Source organism: Tachypleus tridentatus, chromosome 8 (assembly GCF_004210375.1).
Source record: "Tachypleus tridentatus isolate NWPU-2018 chromosome 8, ASM421037v1, whole genome shotgun sequence".
In the NCBI taxonomy this organism is placed as follows: domain Eukaryota; kingdom Metazoa; phylum Arthropoda; class Merostomata; order Xiphosura; family Limulidae; genus Tachypleus; species Tachypleus tridentatus.
The window spans coordinates 60,853,375-60,873,823 of record NC_134832.1 but is presented as its reverse complement, the minus strand read 5'-3'; the positions used below and the strand labels follow the sequence as shown (position 1 = coordinate 60,873,823).

At 35.2% G+C, this 20,449-nt stretch overlaps 2 long non-coding RNA genes across 5 annotated transcripts in view; one reads left to right on the top strand and one right to left on the bottom strand.

The window, feature by feature from the left end:
- LOC143222485 (uncharacterized) overlaps positions 1-4,280 on the bottom strand; it is a 50,346-nt gene extending 46,066 nt beyond the window's left edge. For 3 of the 4 annotated variants that reach the window (XR_013012266.1, XR_013012265.1, XR_013012267.1), the window contains exon 1: positions 4,067-4,280. This is a non-coding gene — a long non-coding RNA (uncharacterized LOC143222485). Of the gene's footprint in view, positions 1-553; positions 819-4,066 lie in introns of those variants that run through there. The other variant, XR_013012268.1, reaches the window with a different exon arrangement.
- Positions 656-20,446, top strand: LOC143222486 (uncharacterized). Its single transcript, XR_013012269.1, has 3 exons — positions 656-793; positions 2,846-2,896; positions 20,185-20,446. It is a non-coding gene; the product is annotated as an uncharacterized LOC143222486 (long non-coding RNA).
- The last annotated feature ends 3 nt before the right edge of the window (positions 20,447-20,449 follow it).

Genomic DNA, 20,449 nt, shown 5'->3' with positions numbered 1-20,449 from the left:
AGAGTGTAAATATAGTTCCTCTAAACTTTTTATGAAAATCTATTAATGTGATTTACACACAGATGATCCATCTCTAGCACATTTTTGTATTGTATATTAGTTGGCTACTCTACATATATTAACGTAGCTACACACAGGTACTCTCTCTCTAGAACCTCTTTATTTTTGTATATTATTTCGATGAATTGCACAGACAGTCCCGACATGATTTATGGTATTGTTTTAACGTGATCTAGACAGACAAATATCTACTAGGTACATTTATGCATGTAACATTTTCACGGATGGAAATAAGCTACTGAATGAATGAATGCGTAAGTTGTCTTTACTAATTAACTTGTGAATCAACTTCACGCAGCCGACATCTATTGGCACATTTCATAATCGGCTGATCATTACCGTAGAAAGTTGTAGACGGAAGCTTTTAGCCTTGCGACTGGCACGAGCAGATCCTTAACCATATGTACACACACCCCTCCACAAACAGATAATAATTTCAGAAGGCAAGTTTTGCGCAAGTGTTGTCTCGCCTTAGGCTAAAGGGACACCCCACCTGATCGTCTGTTGGCTGCACGAGCGCTGGACCCTCCCTCTACCCGCCGTCAGTCGTGGGTTTCGTTTTCACGCACCTGGTAGCGACGCTCACGTGCCCCGAGCTAAACCTGTCATTCACCAGAGAACAGTTAGGATCAAATCGTGACCAGGGTGAGCAGTTTTCGATGAACACCACCAGCTAAACACTTCCAGAGTTCCGCACGAAAAGATGCAGTCAGCGATGTTCGCTAACTCACAGGTGAGTACTAGATCTTGATACCATTCTAATGTGGACCAAGAGCACCACTGTCTATATACCAGTAAAGCTGCTGCCTCACTTAGGTGGGAGCTGACTCACAGACAGCCGCTTGTCACCCTGAGTTGTCACTCCTTTACAGGAAAGGTCATAACCCTAGAGTTAACATCCCTGGTGATTTAATTTCTAACTTTCATGTGAAAAAAAGAAAAGGAAAAAAGGAAAGTGATTTTGAAAAACTGTTTTACGGTTACCACCAGTTTATTCTAAGCATTTTAACTTAATTACTGATTACAGGTAGGTGTAGAATATGTTAAGGTAACCCGTTTGTTACAGTGTGCAGGATACGTCTGTCCATTTTAACATTACTGTATTTTTTAACTATTTAATGAATAATGTAAATAGCAACATAATAATAATATGTTTTATTTGTTAAAAAAGAACGTTTAAAAATGACACTTGTCTTGTTTGAATACAGTACTTAAAGTCTCGAGATTTTACAAAGTTCGAATGACATAAATATATTGTACAATCTATTCTGAATTGAGGTAACATTAAAAATCTAAGTACAAAGAAATAAAAGGCACATTATTTTGGGTAAATAAAGATTTAATACGACAACACATTGGAACAAACCAGTGCTAAAAGTGATCAATATTTGGAGGGATTAACCTGGAACAACAAAAGATTTACAAATTATTTGAAAAACCTTTATCTGTATGAGTTTCTATTTCATTTCAACTTCTGTTAACTTTATGCTATTGTCCAGGCAAGAGGAAAAGCGCTTTATATATGTAGATTTTTAAACACATTTGGACATCATGTAGTGACATATATTTTTCTAAGTTCAAACATAACACGAAACTTTGAACTGTGTTTTGGTGTGAAGAGAGATCTAATTTTCCGACTGTTTATTTGAACAAACGACTTATTCACAGAATTGAAAATCTCACGTGCAGGATTACGAAACAATGACAAGAAAAATGTACTTTATAATTTCAAAAAAACAATGAAGAAAAAATCAAAATTATTTATTGAAAATAACACTAAACAAACAATGTTTTAAAACGTAAACATGAAATATACAAACTCCAATGAGCCTTATATATATATATATATAGGTAGGAAAATGCGAAGGTGACAAGACAAAGAGCTCAGACTCTTAGAAGAAATCACATTTATAAATTACTGTATTTACCTGGTGATATAACGTTCAAAATCTCTTTATAAAGTTACTCTTGTAGTTGTGTATCGTTCCAAACCGTTCCTTTAGTTGGCATTAACCAATAAGCTTGTTTCTGGCTTTATAAAGAGCTTTTGCTCTAGAGTCGTGAAATAAATAAATTTCTACCGTAGTTTTAAGGTTAATTTTCTCTAGGAGTCTAATCTCTTTATATGTACATATAAGACAAAAATGCAAACAGACTACAATTTATGTAAAATTGTTTGATTTAGAATTTGATTACACAATGTAACACAAATTTGGATAGTATGTGTTATTTCTTAATTGTTTATGTTGTAAAAGTACAGAAAATGGCCATTATTACCTTCAAACTTTGCATTTGTGACCTGGATAATGAAATTTAGAAATTAACCTATTTTCTTTGTAAAACGGGCAAATTTTCACATTTTCACTTTTATAAGGTCTGAATAAAACAACATATGAATCGAGATTTACATATATTTATACTAAAGTTATTCAAAAATGAACAAAAATGTTTAGAAGTGAGTAGTTTTTCGAGATTTGCGACAGTAATGTAAATTACTTTCATGTATTAGCCCCCAAATATAGTCTCCCATCATGTTTTCGTTATATGCTCCCTGGTCACAAAAGCAAAGTTTGAAGAGAACAATAGGTCTTTTCCACTTACTTTAGGCAAAAGCAATTTGAAAATAACAATAAAACTAAAAATTTTGTTACATAATGTTATCATTTATATTCCAATCAGTTTAAAGTTATAACAATATCTTCCCTCACATGCTGGGGAACAATATTTTATCAAATGGTATCATAATTCCAGCAACTACAGTCTCTAATTTTCTACTCACTTTCAGCTCAGAAGAACATTCTTTAGCGCCACCTAAGTTTTCATGAAGAAAAAAAAGGTAAAAATAAGCTTTTGTGGTTTTGCAAAATGATTCATTGACTAAAATATAGCAAAAGTATCGCGAACTCAAAGTTACGTTTTCAAACTTACATGTAGATTAAATCCTACCAGGATATCAACGCTCTTATGTTTTACAATAATTATCTATCGTTTGTGATGTGGTTATCCTGGTCATTATCTAGCAAATACGGTTCTTATTATTATGTTGAAAGCAGTGGATGGAATTCCCAGCTTTTTTGAACACAAATTTTACTTTTAGAAAGCTCGTATAGTTGGAGCACGTGAGAAGGACTGTGATTATTTGTTAGTCAGTGAGCCGTTTGTCACATGTCGTCTTCCTTCTTTCACTGGGCGATTTAAAAAAAAGAAGTTAGATTGGTACTTTACCATTTTAATGCCTTAAACTTGTGAAATAAAATAGTTATTTAATTCAAGTATGCAAATTACGCTTATTGTACGTGAAAAGAAATTAAGAAAGACACTTATGTTTCTCGATGAAAATGAAATAGACACCCAAAAACCCGAGCGATTTCTTCAGGGACAAAGTGGGAGTCAGTCAGAGAACCAATGCTCGATACCTTGACACATATCTAAGGGACTCTTAACTGTGTCTGCCAGTTTCAAACTTGATAGCTATTCATTTTAAAACGTTTGACACCATACTGAGTATGTTCACTTATATTGTCCCGTTTGGCAGTTCAGTAATAAATCTGAGAAATTACGACGTCAAAAGTCAGATTTCGATACCCATGGTAGACGAAGCACAAATAACCCATTGTGTGGGTTTGAGTTTAAAAAACAAACAAAAATTACTCATTTACAAAAGTTTAGCAAAATAGCGATTACGTCCTTAATAAATAATATTCTACATGCAATGATCTTATATGAGCATTACTTCAATATATATAATTAAACCGATCGTTTACCATGTTGTTTCCAAAGAAGATGATACCATTTAATACTAACAAATTGTACAGTACAACATGGCCTGTTTTAAAGCTAGATTAACACTGACTAGGGACATCTAAACGTGAAATCTATCTTTACAGCCTAAAATAACCTCTTTGTAATCGCCTTCTTCAAACGTAATCTCAAGAGACTTCTTCGTAACGTAAAATATCTTATTTACTAACTACACTATTTTCTTACATTTAAATTTTACAAGTACCTTGACAATGTTTCTCAAATAGAAGTACGTATGAAACACTATTAATAGTAAACTGATCAGACATTTACAATAAAAATCCATTATCTGATACACAACTTCATGCCAGAAATCCATTAACTGATACACAACTTTATGCCAGTTGGTAAATTTCCCCTGTCTGTTGGTTAATCCCCGTTTAACAACTGTGAACCACATCCCGGAGAATAAATGTTAGGGGTCATACGAAAAGTTCAAGGATGATTATTTTACACTTCCTTCTACTTTGTTTAGCCATCATAAAATGTAAATAGATTATTGTTTAAAAATTAATTAAATACTTAATGCGGCCCCAAATGTCCTCTCTGAAACAAATATTCAGTGTGTTAGCGCAAAAATATGCTTTCACCTGTGAGGTATACTCTTACAGAAGAAAGGGCTAATTAAGTACGTTTAATTAAATCGATTTTACATTTGTGAACCAGTAAGTCACGTGAAAACTGGGACCAATACAAAGTCTCGGTGAAATAGCGTGTTGCATTCGTGCGTGATGTCATGCTATGGAAAATTAAATGCAAAATATTCATACACTCAGATCATAAAAACATGTTTGTTTGTTTGTTTTTGAATTTCGCGCAAAGCTACACGAGAGCTATCTGCGCTAGCCGTCCCTAATTTAGCAGTGTAAGACTAGAGGGAAGGCAGCTAGTCATCACCACCCACCGCCAACTTTTGGGCTACGCTTTTACCAACGAATAGTGAGATTGACAGTTATAACACTTCAACTGCTGAAAGGGCGAGCATGTTTGGTGTGACGAAGATTCGAACCCGCGACTCTCAGATTAAGAGTCGAACGCCTTAACCCACCTGGCCATGCCGGGCCTAAAAACATGTTAAGATAACAGACTTAGAATATTCAAGATAGTATTATCCTGCGTACTTAATAGTATATTAAAAATTAAATTAACATGTATCAACGTGTGAAAGTAGGACCATTTAGAAAGAGCCCTGCAACAAGTTCTACCACAGCCGTGACAGGTGAGAATCCACAAACACGAAGGTCAGTGGCCAGAGCCGACCACATGTTCAGGGTAACAGTACGCAAAATAACCAAGAAGGATTTCAAAAACGACATAGATCACGTGTACACGAGTTGCTTTCACGAGATATCCAGAAAAAAAAAAGATGAACCATATAAACGATATCTATTCGGGGAGAAACGACAGTGTGAGTTCGTAGTAACACTCAAGGAGACACATGTACCTTAATGATGTTAACAAGTCTTGTAACATTTTCTGCCGGACAATGAGTAAAACAAAAATTCTAAGATTGAAACACGGCATGTTGCAAAACCTTTTCAAAGGGATTTACGACCACTGATAGATATTACATAAAAGTTAAGGTGAGATTCAGAAGCGTGGACAGAAAGGTCAAGTTAAGCTCTACTTATTAACATACTAATGCTCTGGACCATTTGTACTATACAAAAATACTGATTTTGTGTAGAAGCAATGCCAACAGATACCCTCCGTTAAGCCAGTTGGAGAAAGAATCGGGTATTCATGCTAACTTAGACGATTATATATCGGTTAAGTGAACGAATGCAGAGCCTTATGTATTTATTTGCGATAGGGCTGTTAAAACAGGTGCAAGAAAACCGTTGCACCTGCACATTAGATAGAAATTTTCCAGGGAAGAGTGGTGTGCTTTAGCCATGACATCCTTACGATAGAGCCGTTTATTATAGAAATTACGCTGCAAAGCTATCATGAAGATGCAAGGTCCTCAGATAAGGGATAACTAGATGTGAGAGTATGGACATTTAGACATAGAAAACAAAGTGCACGCTGTTACATAGCGCTTGACAAATATTGTTATTATTACAACATATAGAACAGATAAAAAATGTTCACTCTTTTTAACACTGGTATATTGTGAACGTTTAAGTTAAGATGCATCTGGTTCCAGGATATTAGTCTCGCTGTTAGGTTCTTTATTAGTATCTTATCAATCATTAGTGTTGGCTGCGTTTAGTATATTTCTTTAATTGTAAAGTGATGTGTAGCAACCCTATATATCCTAAACACATACCTTTTATGCGCTTTAACTTGTATACGATTTTAGCTAATTGATGAAAACGCAACCGCGGCGTCAGTCAATAACCAAAGGCATACCGCTGTACCACTAGGGGTGGGAAAGGTCAAGAAAAATATGTCTTTTAATACAGAAAATGTATATCATGATTATTAAATATACATTTTCTATGTTATTTTAACATGATAAAACATATTAAAAGTAAGGATTTGAAATGGTATACATTGTCTTGGATTTTCTTTTATTAATGTTGCTATTTTGTTCGAAAGAAACGTATTTTATACGAAGAGTACTCTATTGTAAATTTTGACTTGTCTACAAAATAAAATATTTACAACAAGTAATTAAAATTTGATAAGAATACAATGTTTCTCAGACAAATATCAACATACTCGTACAGTGAGCCAGCGTCCACCTCGTGTTAACGGTTAAGGCATACACTGCAGTATTAATTACAAATACAATAATTATTTGAGTAAAAATTGAAGTTTGCATTTAATAATAGTAGAATGGCTTCGATTTTATTTTTATGTTGATGTATTTTTCCCTAGCATACATTAATTACACTTCTTTGTTGAATGTTGAAAAAAAACTTACAAATATTGTGTTCGGTACGAGTTTTGTTTGTTTTTTTGGAATTTCGCACAAAACTACTCCAGGGCTATCTGTGCTAGTCGTCCCTAACTTAGCAGTGTAAGACTAGAGGGAAGGCAGCTAGTCATCACCACCCACCGCTAACTCTTGGGCTACTCTTTTACCAACGAATAGTGGGATTGACCGTAACTTTATATACCCCCCACGGCTGGGAGGGCGAGCATGTTTAGAGCGACGCGGGCGCGAACCCGCGACCCTCGGATTACGAGTCGCACGCCTTACGCGCTTGGCCATGCCAGGCCTATCGGTACGAGTACTGTCATTGTTACTAAACATAACCAAACATTCTATAAAACTAAAACAACAGATAAGTATTTAACTGTATGATAGTGGTTAGAGATACACATTTACATAACATGCAGTTAACTAACATCTTTGTACGCTTCTCGAAATCTGCGACAAAATGTATAGTTAAAAAAAAAAGAGTTGTTTAACAACTATATATCATATATTTTGTTTATTTGATGTTAAGCAGAAAACTAAAGAACAGACTATGTGTTCTACACTCAATGCGGGTATCAAATCCCAGTTTTAAACGAGTTACTGAAGGCATGTCATATCCTTTACTAACTTACGTCCACGTAAAAATGTTTTTTTTTTTTAGTAACGTATTGGACAATAACATAATCTTTCTTCTATTTAGGTGTTAAAAATAAAAAAGATGGGACTGCACAACAATCAACTCCCTAAATTTGATAAGACCAACTTCAATTAGATCTGAACACACAATTAATTTTGATGGAAAGCAAATACAAAGAATTCTACATCTTAAATTTAAAAGCCATATGTCTTTAAGCGTATTCAAAGGTAAAGTATCGAAACAACCATTGTGAATATAGGTTTACAAAGACAGTGATACTTACTGTATTAGCAAACTACAGTCTCTTCTTGACTTCTAAACGAGCTAATAATGCAGCATTGTTGCATTATTAAGTAAGTGATACTTACTGTATTAGCAAACTATAGTCTCTTCTTGACTTCTAAACGAGCTAATAATGCAGCATTGTTGCATTATTAAGTAAGTGATACTTACTGTATTAGCAAACTATAGTCTCTTCTTGACTTCTAAACGAGCTAATAATGCAGCATTGTTGTTTTTAGTAGATAACATTTCTGAAATGCTTCGCACTTTCATAAAATAATGAGCTTCTCTTATTTTTTAACGTGTAATTCATCTTCGAATTGTTTTGGGACACTTATACGTGACTTCAAAATGTAATCCATATACTTACTTCATCACCAAAACACATAAGAACTTATGAATGCATGATATTATTATTATTATAACCAGATATCCGTGAAATAACAAAACATATTATATCAAACGTTTATGACATGTCACTATTACAAATCACCGTAAAATCACGTGAGCTTCGAAATTTGTCACACGTACAATATTTCAAACTTATTTAATGATCGACTGATTCTGGTTAATCATGAAAGTAATTCGTCATTAACTAAATATAGGAGGTATATAAATTATTATACGTTCTTATAATGGAAACTTTCTCGTGAATAAATAATACGTGATACTAGTTGCATTAATAGGCCTTCCTAAACATTAACTATAGTTGTGTTTCCAAAGAAATATGTCTCTACTGCTTGAATAAAACTTATAATGGGGATTATATGCACAAGATAATCAAATATTTAAGCATGGATATATATTTCAATCTACACTAGGGGTGTAAACTATGAACTATAATTAACTGAATACATGCACACAGCACAAGCAAAAGATATATCTATTAAGCCGACAATTGTTCAAAAGTTTCATGTCTATATTAAACCGATTTTAGCATTCTTCATAAGGGAACTCTAAGTAATAATTTCACGATCGGAAAAATAGATTTTTGACTCTGCTTGTGTGTATTCACGTAGTGAGTTACACGGCCAGGCCAGAGACCTTTATGGCTCAGCTAGCTAGAGTCTTCCCTACTTTTCAACAGCAAACCAGAGAAAAGATAACCAATCGGTCTTTCTTAACCAAAAGTAGCAATGTCATTCTAATGGCACAACCAAAGTTAAAAACACGAAGACATTTTCATAACATTTCATTTCGAGCACGAGGCCCTCGAATCTCCAGTGTTAACCATTTGAAAATACTCGGACAAACTTCGCTGACACCAGACTGGAATTTTAAGGCTTTTTAATTTTATATTCTAGACTCAGACAGCTCGTTTGCTTGTTTTCTTAATTTCGCGTAAAGCTACACGAGAGATATCTGCGCTAGCTGTCCTTAATTTATCAGGGTAAGACTGAAGGGAAGACAGATGGTCATCACAGCCCACCGCCAACTCTTGGGCTACTCTTTTACCAACGATTAGTGGGATTGACCGCCACATTACAACGTTCTCACGACTGAAATAGCGAGCATGTTTGGTGTGACGGGTATTCGAACTGGCTATGCCGAGCCGTGACTTAGAGAGTCTATAAACGGACAGCTTACGTTGATGTAAATGTTAACACATAAATAAGTTTTCACAGTTAAATAAGAGATTTATTTAAGTGACAAGAATGGGAATCACATTAATATTCGCATATGAACGCCAGCAGTTCATATTTTAATGTACAGTGGTATTCAACTTTTCGTTTTAGTAAAAGTAAATATTTTCTTGTTGTGTGTTCGTATTATAGCCATACAGCTACACAAATGTATTATGCGGCAGTAGGAAAACAAAAAGATTTTTATGTATACCTTTATACACTCGTTACGCATTGACTATAATCAATTAAAAAATCAATTTATCGACCTGAAGAATCCCCTTTTATTTTCCACTTATACATATTTATTCCAAATATGTATTGGAATCAATCCGTGGGAAATAATACAAGACATTATAGTACCGTGTGCAAAACAATAAACATTTATATCAAAGGAATTTACGAGATGGTCCCTTAAATAGTATGAGACTGAAGATTGTGGCCCTATTACCTGAAGTTCGTGGGTTAGAATATTTTCTTTGGAAACCAATGAATAAAAAACCCTTAGGATAGTAACGGTATATACGACTTCAGCTAATGTCTGAATAGTCTCTGTCAAACAGAGTTAAAACCCGTTTCTGAATAACCACAAAGAGAAGAGAATAAAACTAGATACTGGAAGTGGCTGTAAAATTTCCCTTCAAACCTAGTTTAAAACATCAAACAACACGTATCTTATAAATCAGAATTCGAGGCACTCTATCGTGCAAGAGGTGGCAAGTTAAATATGTTTTTGATCAGCACAAGATTAAAGCTGTGCAAAAACTGGCTATATTAACCTGCTGGAATTTACTCTAAACAGGTAGAATTTGACCCTACTACTACCTAACAGTAGACCGTATGCTGTGAAATCAGCACGTTTAATGGTAAGCAATAAACACATTCTGTGTTAATCGTTATCACAAACTAAGAAACCCTATAACCCGAGCATTATCGAAAGGAAGAACGTGTTTCAATATATCTTAGTATTATGTATCGATTTCATGTAATTAAACGAGTAGTTAACAAATGTTTTTTTCTTATAACGAAAACCTTTTTTCTTTTGTGAAGTATGATATATGTGTTCGGAATAACATGAAATTTCATCATATTTAGGCCTAGCACGGTCTGGTGGTTAGGGCGTTCGACTTCTAATCTGTGAGTTGCAGGTTAGAACCCCCGTTATCAAACATACTCACTCTTTCAGCCGCGACAGCATTATAATCTGACGCTTAATTCCACTATTCGTTGGTAAAAAGAGAAGTCAAAGACCTAGTGGTGAGTGATGTTAACTAATTGTCTTTCTTTACGTCTGGCACTGCTAAGCTGGGACGGCTGGCTCAGATAGCCCCCGTCTTTACGTCTAGCACTGCTAAACTGGGGACGGCTGGCTCAGATCGTCCCCGAGTAGCTTTGTGCGAAACTAAAAAAAGAAAGAAACCTACACATATTAAATAACGGAATTGCCCATTGAGAGTGTTTTTTTTGATCCAGAAAGGTAAGATATATGACAGTTTTATGAATTGTGCTGCGTTTATTGAATCAACTCTACTGATCATGCTGTCCAGTTGGAGTATAGCCTGGCATGTCTTGATGGTTAAGTGGTGAGTTCGAATCCCATCACTGACATGCTCGTCCTTTCTACTGTTGTGGCGTTATAACGTGACGGTAAATCCCACTTTTCGTTGATAATGAAGTTTGCAGTCCAGTCCGTGGGTCGACTAGCTGTCTTCCATTTAATCTGTCCTTTCTAAATTAGGGACGGCTATCACAGATAGTCCTGGAGCAGCTTTGCGCAAAATTCAACAACCAATCCACGTGGAGCATAGAAAAATCCAATATGTTTAACAAATTATGAATATATCGCTAACATTATAGCAGGGTAGTATTCTGCATCTTTTAATGGTTAGTTTAGTGTAATCTAGAGTTAGACAGTCTAGGTTGTTCAATCTGTATTATTTCACGTTTCTAAAACTTAACCGAATGTTCAATGGTATATCATAGGTGCAGCTTTAGTCAATACTTAATATATTAAATTTTCCCCAATAACTACTTTATTCTAAATTAATTGATTGCTTAATCAATCTTTGATCAAGTATGTTTATTCGCTATGTCTTAGAGATTTATTATGTATTCATATTGCTATGCTGTAGAGGAATAAAAAAGAACCTCTTATGGCTCAGTGGTTAGAGAGCCAGACTCGAAATCTGTGGGTTTGAATCCAAACATCGTACATATTCAACGTTTTAGCTGTGGAGGAATAATAATTTGAAGGCAATCCCATTATTTCTTGGTGAACAGTTAGTGTACTGTTGACTAGCTGTTGTCTGCCACCTCTAAGCTCGAGACGGCTATTTCTTGGTGAACAGTGAGAGTACTGTTGACTAACTGTTGTCTGCCACCTCTAAGCTCGAGAGCTGAACAGTGAGAGTACTGTTGACTAACTGTTGTCTGCCACCTCTAAGCTCGAGACGGCTATTTCTTGGTGAACAGTGAGAGTACTGTTGACTAACTGTTGTCTGCCACCTCTAAGTGAACGGCTAGTGAACAGTTAGAGTACTGTTGACTAACTGTTGTCTGCCACCTCTAAGCTCGAGACGGCTATTTCTTGGTGAACAGTTAGTGTACTGTTGACTAGCTGTTGTCTGCCACCTCTAAGCTACTGCTAAGCTCGAGACGGCTATCACAAATAGTCATTGAGTAGCTTTATGTGATATCCAACAAACTTCTAAATAATTCATTACTTGTTTTTGTTTTCCTTGATCTCAGTTCATCAGTCAAATGTATCTACCACTTAACTGCTTAGTTGTATCGTAAAGCTTTATGTCTTACGTTATGTATCGACATTACAGAGTTTAACTTCATGTCTCAGTTATGTCTTGACATTACAGAATTTAACTTCATGTCTAAGTCATGTCTTAACATTACGGAGTTTAACTTCATATCTAAGTTATGTCTTGACATTACGGAGTTTAACACCTAAGCTGGAAGAATATGATGTGATGATAGACGGATCATACTTTGCTAGTTAAACGTTATACATCTGAATACTTGAGCTATCTTATCAGATTAACATAAACAGCGATACATCTACCGCTATAGGTTCTAACTCATTCATTCTGAGAAGTATGGGTTAATGGAATGAAAATATTGTTGGCGGTATACAAACTGTGAGGTAGAATGGTATATTGTAAGTTTTTCTTTTGTAAAATGATATCGGAACAATAATGAAGATATTTGATCACATCCTCTCTTCAACCTCTTGTGGTGTAATGTCATATCATCTATCAATTAACATTTTAACTTTTTCTTGAATGCGAAATATTTTATTAACTTGATAACATCAACATAATCCATTGTTACACCGAGGTGAGTTTTAACACAGTGTGTTACTTTTTCAGCGAACTCTGGTGTTTTTTAAAGCAACTATAAAATCAGATGTTTGGCTGAATTGTACATTTATTTGTGTGACGACAATTGTTGTTTGTTAAGTTGTACGTTCTTCCGATCAACGGCGGTACTGAAAAACATTCTGAAATCACTGTAATATATGCTTCGTGACGAAGCAATTCTTCCACACCTCAAAACAGTATTATGGAAAGACATTGATAAACACGAGGAAAAGGAGGGCGAAAACCGCAAATTATAAATCATTCCAGCCTTGGCTGCCACAGGAAGTTGTTATTTCCTGATGTGATAACCAACTCCTGCAAAAACTGTATATATATTTTAAAGTCCGTTACTAAAATTATAAATTACAGGTCAAAGTAACACGCGTTTCCTTCATTAATGTATTTCCGCTAGAAGGTTTCAGGTGAAAGTGATTTTTAATCTATAATGAAATTTTTCAATAGTCAACAATCACAGCACATTTTAAGAAAAACAAGTATGTTTTCTTTTGAGCTAAATATGCAATAGTCTACTACGAGTATAAGAATGAATTTTAATAAATAGATTAAGTAATAAACAATATCTTAGCAGCTCAAAAAAGTAGCGCTCTCTGTTATCGCAAATAAAACGAGATTTGTCTTGACCATTTTTAAAATCGTACACTTTCACAGCAATACCAAAGAACACTATTATGGAAAATTGAAAAGCTCATAAAAGCTCATACGATATTGTTATTAAATCGACAGTCTGGCTGAAAAATTATTGACAGTTACCTGATCACAAAGATACAAGGAATTCAGCCTCAGTGCAATCGGCAAAATTCAGTGGCATATTAATCCTTTGTTAAATTACTAATCACTAGTTATAATGTTGAGTAGTAATCATTGGGTAAGATTAGTTTGCCATAATATAATTAATACAAACGTCTACAGCTGAATCTGATGACAAAGAACCCAGGTTCATTACACGTCACTACACTCTAATGTTAACAGTGCGACTTTGTATGAGTCTAATTTGGTCTAGTGTTCATCATGACCGAACTGTAAATTCTAGAGTTGGTTTGTTTTGAATTTCGCGCAAAGCTACACGAAGGCTATTTGCGCTAGTCGTCCCTACTTTAGCACTGTAAGACTAGAGAAAAGGCAGCTAGTCATAACCACTCACCGCCAACTCTTGGGTTACTCTTTTACCAATGAATAGTGCAATTGACCGTAACCTTATAATGCCTCCACGGCTGAAAAGGCGAGCATGTTTAGTGTGAAGGGGTTTCAAGCCTGCGACCCTCGGATTAAGAGTTGAGTGCCTTAACCACCTGGCCATGCCGGGCCAAATTCTAGGGTTTATGGTCGTCGTGAAATGGACTTCCCATTTTATTGCCACAAGTGAGCTACAAGAGTTATGGTCAAATTTCACTCCTTCTTCAGACAACAGTAACCCAAAAGTTAGACGGTGAGTGCCTTGACTAGCTGCCTTTCCTACTGTTTATAACTTTAAAATTACGGACATATCTATGCAGATAGCTTTCATGTAACTTTACGTGACAATTCTAAACAAACCACTTTAAACAGCTGATGCAGTTCTACTGGCTCAAAATAGCAGAGAACTGGTGTAATTCCAAATTAACTGAAATCTACCATTCCTTATACTACTTATTAACAAATAGAATATATATATGGAAAAAAGACACGCCTTTTATACGAATATATATTCTGTGAGCATTCACTTTTTGAAGAAGATGTCCAAAATAACATAAAACGATACTTGAAACAGTGTGTTACTTACACACCACATAATGATGTGAGCTTCAGAATAATTTAATTTATATTTAAAAAAAACAGTCTTTATTCAGTTGATCCCACTTATAAACATTTTTTTTTTTACTTCCTTTCTTTCAGAACACAGATATTATTTTATTTGGATATTATTTAGAATAATAATTGATGTGACAAATTCAGTATATCTTTTTACAAAGTAACTTTATTTACTTGCAATATACAAGTTAATTGTTGGTTGGTTATCTTTCATCTGATCAGTACTTCTATAATATGGGTGGCTACGCCTAAATCTTAGGGGTATTTCTGACCTGGACGTTTAGCTTATGACTTGTTCATGGTAAATCATCGGTAAGTTTCCAGACTTACAATGCTAAGATTGGGAATTTGATTCCAGACAATGTACGGAGCGCAGATAGCTCGTTGTGTAACCTTGCACTGAACAACAAATAATACCTGAGTCGCTTAAATTATCATTCATATTCAAAATATCAAATATCGCACGAGTAATCTCACAATTTTCACTACGTCATGTCATGTAACTATTAACTATTAACTATCTGTGTATTTTCATGCCTTTTTAACTCAATCTTTTTTCACTCCAGCTAATCTAATAACTTTGTTAATATTTACACAGGTGCATCTTTTAGACATAACAACCTTTTTACCAATATTGTTCGTGCTTGAGTGATGATACATATTAAATCTAAAACGACAACTAAGAAAGACAAAAATGAATAAGAATACAAGCGCAAACCAATCCAGGCGGAACGCGTGACGTTAAGTGTCTTACTTCTCAGCATGGTGGTTTAGAGAATTCATAGCTTGGTTGGCTCTTAGAAGGTTTTGTCAATCGCACTACATTTCTGCTAACTATCAACTGCATTGAGTAAGGAAATATTATGTAGTTTTCTTGATAATTTCATAGTGGAATGACAAGGTAAAGGTTATTATATGAAACATTTTCAAGTAGAGTTCACCAACTCTTCTTTACGTATACATATAACATATAACGTTTGGTTTTACAAGTACGTTTTAAATTCCCTTTCAACTAGAAATAGAACACGTGCAAATTAGATTCTCAGACATGGGAGGGGTAATAACTAATATCTATTAAATTTCCATTATAATAAGTAGTTTTTAAAATTATTCTAATCAAAAACGAAGCATTTCAATGAGTTACGTTTTTTAAACTATAAATGAAAATAATTGTTGCAACAAGACATGGACTGAAGTTGGTTTTCGCTGTTCCAATAGTTTGTATATTAAAGGAAATCTGTACTTAGTGAACTGTTAAGTATAGTAAAACAAGGATAACGTTTAAACAGTCTTCAATAATTATAACTTGAGCAATACGGGAAATATCTCGATTTGCTGCCTAAAGAAATAAGTTCCAATAAGAAGCTTTTAAGAACTACTGACACGAATTTACATTCCGAAAAGCTCGAATTTTTATGTCGTTTTTAAGTACACAGATAACATATCAAGGCATTTTAATAATTTGTGTGTCATGATTGCCATGTACGCTAAGACTCTGCAAAAAAACAAAAACGAACCAGAAATGTTAACTGATCTAAAAAACAACAAAATCCATTGTAGTTTGCTTTATTTTGTCTTTGTGTTTCATGTATTAGCTTAATTTATCTTTTTTAATGTTTGATGTATTAATTTGAATTTAACATTATTGAGCTTGAAGTATGACATTAATTTACCTAGCTTTGTCTTTAGGCTTGGCATGGCCAGGTGGTTAGGATCGCTCTATCCATTTTCTGAGGATCGGAGGTTCGAATCCCCGTCACACTGAATATACTCGCCCTTTCAGCCGTGGGAGCGTTATAATATTCGGTCAATCCCACTATTCGTTAGTAAAAGAGTAGCCCAAGAGTTGGCGGCGGGTGGTGCTTTCTCTGTAGTCTTACACTGCTAAATTAGGGACGGCTAGCGCAGATAGCTCTCGTGTAGCTTTGCGCGAAATTAAAAAAAACAACAAACAAACAAAGAACCTTTCTTCTTGGTGTATAAGTTTGATTTACCTTTATTTCTATTCGGTATAATTAAAAAAAAATTGAATTACCAATGAGCTTAATTTAGCTGATAATTTTATCCAATCATCTGCTCGGCTTGACATAATAAAAGACTTTACTAAATTACCCGTGAAGCTTCGTATGTTTTAAACTGTTGAAATAAATACGACTAATCATACAGTAACTAAAACCCATTCATTTTCCAAACTTTCCATGTTTACCAGTCTCATGAGAAGGTTAATTTTATTGTACATTAAATTACATTTTCAGCTTAACGAAGTTAATAAGTTAATAAAGCTAATACAGCGGAAATAAAAAAATACATTTCATCTGCTGTTGGTCCTATTTATTATCACGTTAAAGTGGATGATAGTCTTCACTTTACAATCATTGTAAGGCTCGGCATGGCCAGGTGGGTTAAGTCGTTCGACTCGTGATCTGAGGGTCGCGGGTTCAAATCCCCGTCGCACCAAACATGCTCGCCCTTTGAGCCGTGGGGGCATTATAATGTGACGGTCAATCCCACTATTCTTTGGTAAAAGAGTAGCCCAAGAGTTAGCGGTGGGTGGTGATGACTAGCTGCCTTCTCTATAGTCTTACACTGCTAAATTAGGGACGGCTGGCGCAGATAGCCCTTAAGTAGCTTTGCACGAAATTAAAAAAGCAAACAAAAATCATTGTATAATAAAGAAGCTTCATACAGCTGAAGCTTCTGATAGGTTGTTTATAAAATCTTATTTAAATAACGACTAAAGTGTCTAATTTTTTTAGTCTGATGTTCTGCTGAATACTTTACGCAACTCAATTGAACAGTTTATTCAACTTAATATGAGTTTAATGTAGTTAGAGGATTTATTTAATGATTTATGCAACTTAACATACACTGTTGGCCAAAATCTTAAGGCCAATGAACATAAAGAAAAAATATGCATTTTGCGTTGTTAGACTCGACCACTTATTTGAGTAGAGCTTCGAAAGATGAAAATAAGAAAAGGGAAAATAAAATAAAAACTTTTTAGCATTTAATAGGGAAAATGTGAACACTATGAAATACCAGCTGGTCAAACGTTTAAGACCATACTGAAACGAAGCGTTAATCGGTAAACACGTAACAAAATTTAGTTATTTGTGTTCAAGCATTAGCGTTTTCAACACCTCCCACTGACATCTCCTGTGTTACATTGGGTAAAAACATGGCAAAGGCTAACAAAATGACAGAGTTTGAACGTAAGAGAATTGTCGAACTGCAAAAGCAAGGTCTCTCTCAACGTGTCATCGCTGGTGAGATTGAGATTAGTAAAACTACTGTTGCAAATTTCTTTAAAAACCCTGAGGAATACGGTACGAGAATTTCAAGTGATAGGCCCAAGAAAATTTCGCCGGCGTTGAGCAGGAGGATTTGACGGGTTGTCCGGCAAGACACTAGCCGATCGTCGAACCAGATTAAGGCCCTTACGTACGCAGAATGCAGCTCAAGAACAATAAGACGGCATCTACGAGAAAAAGGTTTTCAAAACCGTAAAATTCTTCAAAGGCCACGCCTTCTTCCACGAAACAGCTCGGTTAAACTTTGCTGAGAAGCACCAAACATGGGCCGTAGAAAAGTGGAAGAAGGTTTTGTTCTCTGATGAGAAAAATTCTAACCTGAATGGTCCAGATGGCTTTCAACGTTACTGGCACGATAAGGATAACTTACCGGAGACATTTTCTACACGACACAATGGAGGAGGTTCCATCATGATCTGGGATGCTTTCTCCTTCTATGGAACAATGGAGCTTCAGGTTATACACGGGCGTCAAACAGCAGCTGGCTACATTGGCATGTTGGAGAGAGCATCCTTATTGACTGAAGGCCCTCGCTTGTGTGGAAATGACTGGATCTTTCAGTAGGACAACGCTGCAATCCACAATGTCCGCAAGACAAAGGACATTTTTATGGCGAATAACGTGATTCTTTTGGACCATCCAGCGTGTTCGCCCGAAATGAACCCCATTGAAAATGTTTGGGGGTAGATGGCAAGGGAAGTCTATAGAAATGGACATCAATTCCAAACAGTGCATAATTTTCGTGAAGCCATCTTCACCACTTGGAATAACATTCCAGCCAGCTTTCTGCAAACGCTTATATCGACCATGCCAAAGGGCATGTTTGAAGTTATTCGCAATGATGGCCGTGCAACTCACTACTGAGACCTCTTGTTGGGTATTTTCTACCCTGTTTAGGACTTCTTTTTGGTATGGTCTTAAACTTTTGACCAGCTAGTATTTAGGCTAATTTCATGGTGTTCACATTTTCCCTATTAAATGATAAAAAGGTTTTTTTTCCCTTTTCTTATTTTCATCTTTCAAAGCTCTACTCAAATAAGTGGTTGAGTCTAACAACGCAAAATGCATATTTTTCTTTATGTTCCTTAGCCTTAAGATTTTGGCCAGCACTGTATGTCTGACGTAGTTAGAGGTTGTACCGAATAACTTATGCAACTTAATATTGGTTTGATATAGTTAGAGGTTGTACTATATAACTTATACAACTTAATATGGGTTTAATGGAGTTAGAGGTTGTAATATATAACTAATGCAATTTAATATGGGTTTGATGTAGTTAGAGGTTGCACTGTATTACTTGTGCAACTTAATATGGTTGACGTAGTTAAAAGTTGTACTGAATAATTAATGCAACTTAATGTGGGTTTAATGTAGTTAGAGGTTGTATTGTATAGCTTATGCAACTTAAAATGAGTTTAATGTGTTTAGAGAATGTACTGTATGACTTATGCAACTTTATGTGGGTTTAATGTGTTTAGAGAATGTACTATATGACTTTTGCAACTTTATGTGGGTTTAATGCAGTTAGAGGTTGCACTGTATTACTTATGAACTTAATATGCGATTGGTGTTGTTTGGGGTTGTATTTAATAATTTATGCAACTTAACATAAGTCTGACATAGTTAGAGGTTATACCGAATTATTTATTTAGCTTAATCGAACTAATAGCCTTGGTAATTGTTGTAATTGACAAGTGACGATTACATTTCCCGTGTTCAAGTCACTGATGTATAGCAAAGTTTACCGTGATAAGAACGGCTCTTAGAAACAGTATATAGTTTGATTAATGTCACCACTTTATATAAAAAAAAATACAACACACCCAAAATTTGGGTCATATATTGTTGTTTCTTGTCTAGGCGTTTTACTGAGGTCTTGTAATCACTGAAACCGATCTTGAAGCGTATCATAGAACTATTAAGTCCGAACCCACGCTACTTTCACGAGACGCCAAATAAACTTTAATTTTTGTGAAATAAAACAACAACACGAAATAATAAAAAAAACGTTTCAGTACTTACATTTGTCTTCAGTAAAACGCTTGAAATGTCGCAGTAGAAGTAGTTCAAGTGTCATTATATTGGCCATCGATTCAGAATAAGTTGATATTTGTAACCAGTTTAAAAAGTGGTTTTTCAGGTGTGATGGATGTACATTTATCTTCATTGCTTCGGGAAATCACCTGTAGAGGGAAAGAATATTATCTCAATATAATCTTTCTTAAAACCCAAAACACGAAATTACCATAATTTAAAGGTAGAGCACAAACTTATTATTATTTTCTACAGAAAAACCTTGCAAGACGTAATTGCTTGCTCTGTGTCATGTAAGTTGTTTTTGTTAAAATCACACATTTCAAATGAAGACTTAACATGGTATTAGGATGTGTCAGGCTACATATTTATTTTTCTATGACAGACAGAAGTGTATCCTGTGATAGAAGAATGCTGGCAAGATATGTCTAGCCCTTTTAGCTTTTCTCTAGCTACTAACTGCGAGAACCAGGGAACCAGCGTTTCCAATTCAACGCTTTCTACCATCAGCCAGCGAAACTACTATTCCATAGGCGCTACCTCTCCATCCGCTGTACAGTCATCCCACGCTGGCATCAACGACGTGTTCTCTTCGAACTCTGGTTTCCCAAACGGATCAGTTTCACATCCAAATACGGGCAGCCTTCCGT